The following is a 6,975-nucleotide window of genomic DNA, read 5'->3' as shown; positions in this document are numbered from 1 at the left end:
GAAAATATAGATTTTTCTGATTTTCTTCTGGGGCCATGTCCTCAAAGAAATAAACAGTTCCTTGCCAAAGGAATATATGCATCTACAATGAATTAAAGAGATATTCTGAAAAAGAAGCTGAAAGAAGAATTAAGCAAATAGATCAAGAAAGACACATGCAAACAGTTTTTAACGTTATTGGCAATTTAATGCATTCACTTTCTAAAAGAGTGTATTCATTAAGTCAAATCTTGTCCTTAGACCTCAACCTTGTGAAAAGGGATCTAAATTAATGTTACAACATGCTCAGGCTCAGTTAAAAGCAATCATGCAACTAAAATGGGCATAACAAACACTTAGATCAGGTTTTGTGCATTGGCAACTTTTAAATGAAACAGTCTTATATGACCCATATAATTTGACCATCAAGCGAAAAATACAATGGCCAAGAAAGAACCCACATGCACTTTATTAAGTATAGAATACGTTGAAGATGCACCATTTACAGTCAGCGACACACCACCCATTTCCTGGTTAATTCATGGTGTTATTTCTTTACCCATAACAACCTTTCATTTTCATGAATCTCAAAAATATAAATATAAATCTATTGGTTGGTATGAAACAATGCACAATTCACAACTGGTCAATTCATGAAAATTACCTTTCACATACATCTGTTTAAATGGAAATGAGATGTCCCTGTGTATATCAGTACAGGGAATTGCAGAAATCGTCTGGACCTTATCTTTTTAAGAACTGTGATATTGTCAAGTTCTTTGATTAATGACATAAATACAACATTCATAGTGACATTTGTGTGAGTGAATGGCTCTGTGAGTGAATGTATGGCTAAGTGAGTGTGTGAGTTGATGTAAGGATGAATAAGTAGGTGTGTGAGTGCCTGTATTAGTGAATGAGTGGGTGTGTGAGTTACTGCATGGGTAAGTGAATGGGCGTGTGAGAAGTTGTGTGGGAGAACGAGTGAGTGTGTGAGTGGCTGTATGAGTGAGTGAGTAGGTGTGTGACTAGTTGTATGGATGAATTAGTGGGTATGTGAGTGGCTGTATCGGTAACTGAGTGGATGTCTGAGTAGCTATATGAATGTGTAAGTGGCTGTATCAGTGGGTGTAGGAGGTGTGTGAGTGGCTATATGGTTAAGTGAGTGGGTGTGTGAATGGCAGTTTGGGTGAGTGACTCGGTGTGTGAGTAGCTATATGAGTGATTAAAAGGTGTGTCAGTGACTGTAATAATGTTTGGCTTGGTGAGTCAGAGTTTGTGTCGGTGTGTGCCTGGAATTGTCAGTGACTGCATCAGTGTGTGCCTGGGTTTGTCAGTGGCTTTATCAGTGTGTGCCTGGGTGTATCAGTGCCTGTATCAGTGTGTGCCTGGGTGTATCAGTGCCTGTATCAGTGTGTGCCTGGGCGTGACAGTGGGTATATCGATGTATGCCTGGGTGTGCTAGTGTCTGTGTCAATATTGCCTGGATGTGTCAGTGCCTGTATCGATGTTTGCCTGGGTGTGTCAGTGCCTATATCAGTGTGTGACAGGGTGTATCAGTGGCTGCATTGGTGTGTGCCAGTATGTGTGTGAGTGCCTTTATCTGTGTGTAGCTGAGTGTGCGAGTGACTCTACTGATGTGTGTCTAGATGTGTTAGTAACTGTATCAGTGTGTGCCTGGATGTGTACACTCCAAATCTACTTTAATGGCACAACAGTTCAAGAACTAATAAGTAAAGTACATTACTCCAATAGATGACGCCATTGATCTGTATAAAATGACACATAAACCACAAATATGCATTAGTTTTAATATTTATAGAATTACAAAAGTGTCTTACAATTTCAAAAACACATAAAGACATAATTCAAAGAAATTACTAGACTTTTTCCATGCTGTAAAGGTCTGCCATAATTCAAATAAGCATTTCATTATCCCTTTTTTACTGTTCCCGGCTTCTATCATACACCGTAAATGATGTACTTTTGAAAGGATCATCATTGAACAGTAGGGTAAAAGCAATCATAATGTTTGTAGGGGGAAAAAAAGAACTGCACACTATCTAATTGCAACTAAGCAACCCTGTGCATTGCACTCACTACATATGCTAAGCCTTACAAAAACATTACACCTGGTAGGACAAATAATGTCATAAATACAGACAATGGATGTAGAAAAATGACACCACTTTTACAACTGCAATCTTTCTTTCAACTTTGCTTGGAGAAACAAAAGAGAAAAATCCGGTATTTTAAATGGTATTTTTAGCTTGAATTTAAGGCTGCAGTTGCTACGTTCTGTGCATCAAGTTTCAGTTTATAATAGACAGTGTAGTGTCCATGTGTAACACTAACTCCTTCATGAAGTATGATAGCCATGGTAGTATAAGTTTGTGATATCTGTTTCCAATTTATTTCAATTCATTGTAGAAGTAATGTTGACATAACATCTGATCAACAACTTGGGCAAGTATTGTTTGTGTAGCTTGCTTGTACACTCCTTCAAAAGACACGTTTTTGCAAGCTGGTAGTGTTAAATAAAGAAATCACTCCAAATCTATTTCTGTACTTGATGTGAATGAGCAATCTTCGCACTCATGGTTTCATGACTAAGTAAGTCCACATAACTCATCAATACATATTTCCTCTTCTTCTAAAACTCCAAACATTCCCATTAGAAACTCCTGTGCTTCCTGTTGAGTGGTTGGAGTAAACTGCATAGATCCACTACAGATATCTACAAGGACGTGAATGTGTGAAGCACAATGTGTTATAGTCCTATCACTATGTAACACAAAGCACACAGTGCAAAACACAATCTCTTCTGTGGTTTCTGTTCGATTACATATACAAGACGAGGTAATTGAAAGAGTATGTTTAAAACAACCTTGCATAGTAGTTGACACCAGAGGGGTTTTACAACTGGTAACCTACAAATTTCCCTCATTGTCAATTTTTTGTTCTTAGAGCTTCCTTGTTCTCCTTTTTCTTCTTTTCAACATCAATACAGTCCTTTGCTAGTTTTTGCTTTGACAGATGGTGTGTTTTTGATAAATGTGATACTATCCTAAATGATCAGCATAATCACTTCTTCATCAATTGTAATCGTTAACACAACTTGGATCAGCACTTACTTTGCTGTCATCAAATGCAATCAAATACAAACTGGACAATGTTCTAACTCGTAATAAGGCTACGTGTGACTTTCCTTCCGTAAACACTGTAGTCCCAATATTTACCAATGCTGAATCTACACTTAAACCTTGAGTTATGAATACTTATGCATATGCCAGAGGAATTGGAAACTTTTTTCGTCTGACATATAAGTCTTTCACAAGGAAAGACATACAATGGTCCTTCTAATCTTCTTTTATCTATCAATCTGATCAAATTAAACTTATAGGAACTTTATCTCACTCCTGTTAGGAAAGCAAATTAAATCAATAACTTTACCCCTAGCACCATTAACTAATCCTTCCTCAACATTTAATCTTCAATGGAAAATTACTCTAGAGTTCTTGCAACCACACACATTTTTCTAATCCTGCAGTTTTTTTCTAAAATTACATTTTTTATTATTATTTCAAACAAATGACAAATGTAAATGTTACATTATAAGACACTTATTGCCGATGTGCCATCACATGTACATACATAAATGAAAAATAGCATTGTACGGCAGACGTGAATCAACGATTGGACAATGTAGCATCAAAGTTAGGCGGCACCTCTTGTCCCCCCAGAGCACTGGGCCGGAAATATTCCGAGCACAGCATATTACTGGGTGTCACCTGTGTCAAATATATACCACTGAGGCTGTTGTGTTTCTGCAATCCAGCTTGTCTTACCACACTGTTACCTATTTAGCTTCCAGCACACAGTCAGTCCGGGTCAACAACAGTCTCTGTGTGGGCAACTAAATCAATATTACCTTTCCCACCATCTCCCCCATTGGTATAAGCACTGTAGAGTGCCCAAAACATTTTAGGGCGATTTCGTGGGGGGAGGAGTTCACTGTAGTGCTCCGACTGAGTGCAACAATATAGCATGTCTCTCGCCCATTGCGCAGTTGTGGGAAGCGGTCCCCGCATCCAACTGATCGCCACTCTGCGCTTTGCCATTAACATTCCCATGTCCACTAATCTACGCAGTCCCTTTGGTAATGTCTTGGAATATCCAAGCAGTGCTAGTGCCGGGTCCGGCTCCAGTACCCGTGCAGTTATTGCAGACAACTCTGAAAAGATGTTTACCTAGAACCCTGCAATACCAGGGCAGAGCCACGCCAGGTGTATAAAATCTGAAGTTCTTTCGGGGCATCGCTCACATTTAGGATCATCCTCAAGGCCGTACCGGTGCAGTCGCTCCGGGGTATAGTACACCCTGTTTAAATATTTAAAGTGAGTAGGTCGATGACGCCCATTAAGGGAGACCCGCCGTGTGCTGGTACAGCAGTACTTCCAAATGTCATCATCAATGTCTCTCATAAGGTCACTCTGCCATGCTAGGTGGGCGCTAGTAAAGAAATGTTTCCTATAAGACTGCGTTAGGTTGTAGCTCTTAGATACTAGTCGTGTTGAGTCTTTGGCTTTAATGACTAAGGTGAGGGTGTCTAGCTCTGGCAGTTCTACCATATACCAATCAGGTACACCCATCCCTCCCATATGGTAAGGTAATGTGAGTATTTGCCATTTTACCCTGGGTTGCTTACTCGCCCAGGCCAGTTTAATCATAAGTGAGGTGAGTTTCGTAAAGAAAGCGCCCGGGAGTACCATAAGAATATTATTAAAAAGAAACAGAAAACGTGGCAATACAATCATTTTCATAATGGATATTCTGCCCAGGTGGGACAGTGGGAGCCCTATCCAGCTTTCAACATCGTCTTCCAATTTACTAAACAGGACCCCGTAATTGTCTTTAAAAAACACACCAGCATCCGAGTGGATTTGAATTCCTAAGTATCTCACCGATTCTGTTGTCCATTGCACTGAGTAGTCCGGGGAAAACTGTCGTGGCAGGGGTAAGGGGAAAGATTATTGATTTTTGCCAAATAATGCGCAGTCCAGAGAGTCCGCCGAAACGCACAACCTCACGGAGCACTGAGGATAAACGACATTCAGGGTCACGGACATATAAAAGGGGTGTCATCCGCGTAAATTGAGACTATGATTTCGTAGCCAGGGATGTGAATACCCTTGTAGCTGTGATGTTCGCGAAGTGCAAAGGTCAGGGGCTCTGCCACTAAAGCATAGAGGATCGGGGAGAGCGGGCAGCCCTGCCTCGTGCCTTTAGTGATATTAATCAGGGCAGTCACTAAATCTCCAATTTTTATTCTAGCTGTGGGCTTATAATACAGAACCCCAAGCAGTTGTATGTATACCTCGCCTAGCCCCATCCGTGTCAAAACCTGTCTCATTAAAGGCCCCTCGACAGAGTCGAAAGCCTTTTCCATATCCAGGAAGACAGCGACCGCCGGGACTTCAGGCTTGGTGTGTTGAAGCACCCCAAATACCGTACGTAAGTTGTAAGTGAGGTTGCAGCCCGGTACAAACCCTGCCTGTTCAGGGGCAATGAGCGTCGGTGCCAATGGGAGAAGTCTGTTCGCCAATATCTTTGCATTAATCTTAGTGTCCACATTAAGCAGAGATAGTGGACGGTACGATGAGCACTCCCCTGAGGGCTTGTTCGGTTTTAGTATAGTAACTATTATCACTTCTCTCATAGAGGGAGGCATCGTGCCCGAGGTACACATATCTTCAAATAGAGCGGTCAAGTGGGGCAAGAGCAGACCTAGGTAAGCCTTGTAAAAATCGACGGTCGGACCATCAGCACCCGGGGCACTACTAGGTTTCATGCCAGCTAACGCTAAGGTGATTTCCTCTTTTCTATAGGGCGCATCAAGAATTCATGGTGAGTATTGGTGAGCCAGGGTAATTTAACGTGAGACAAGTAGTCCAATATGTCGTCTTCTATACCTGTGTTCTTAGATGAAAATAGCGACGAATAAAATTGTCGGAATCGCTCAGCTACATCTGCATTAGTAGTAAGTGATTCGCCCTCCTCGTTGTTAATTTCAGATATAACAGCGTAGTTCTGCCTCTTTTTCAACAGGCGGGCCAGTACACCAACCGGATGTTCACCTTCACCATAGGAGCGTGCCATGGCATATTTACCTAAGTGTTTAATCTCAATATCCGCAGCCTCGTGATATTCCTCTAACTGGGCTTTGAATTCACGCATCAACACTTCGTCTTGTCCCTCTATTAAGCGTTGCTCCGAACTCGCCAGAACAAGTCAGCTAGCTTCTTACGTAACGCTCTAAGGACGCCAGAGTGTTTAGCCATAATCACACCCCTTATATGAACCTTGAAAGCTTCCCACACAGTCTGGAAACTCTCAATGGAACCCAAGTTTTTCTCAAAATATAACTGAATCGCTTCAGCCAACTCTGCCTTGAATAGTGGATCCAGCAAGGAGTATGGGGGGAACCTCCAAGTGAATGGGGGGATCAGCTTTAGGGGAGCTTCTATAATCAACAAGACCGGGGAGTGGTCAGAGATTGTACGGGCAAAACCTCACATGCCTGAGTTCGGTAGCACAAGTTACCAGTGGCCTACCAATTATCAAGGGGTGTATGCAGGTCGTGAAAAGCTGAATAATGTGTGAACCCTCCCTTGTCGGGGTACCGCTGCCTCCATACATCGTGTAAGCCCTCTTGTATCTGAATATCTATGAGTGTTTTCGCTGAAGCAGTCAAGCGTCTGTCCGGTCCCCCCGAGCGGTCCCGAGCAGTGTCAAAGAAAAGGTTAAAATCACCTCCCCAGAGCTGTTGTTCCATGCCGCAACTCGCGACCTTTGTGTGTACTGCAGTAAAAAAGTCCGGATTATCATAATTAGGTCCGTACACGTTAATAACCAGAATATCTAGGCCTTGGCCCCGACATCAAGATATAACATAATGGCCTTCGGTATCAGTGAGCAAGGGTTCAAGTGTAAGGG

The sequence above is a fragment of the Triturus cristatus genome, chromosome 5_1, assembly GCF_964204655.1.
Source record: "Triturus cristatus chromosome 5_1, aTriCri1.1, whole genome shotgun sequence".
NCBI classification, from domain to species: domain Eukaryota; kingdom Metazoa; phylum Chordata; class Amphibia; order Caudata; family Salamandridae; genus Triturus; species Triturus cristatus.
Note: the sequence above shows the minus strand (reverse complement) of the source record.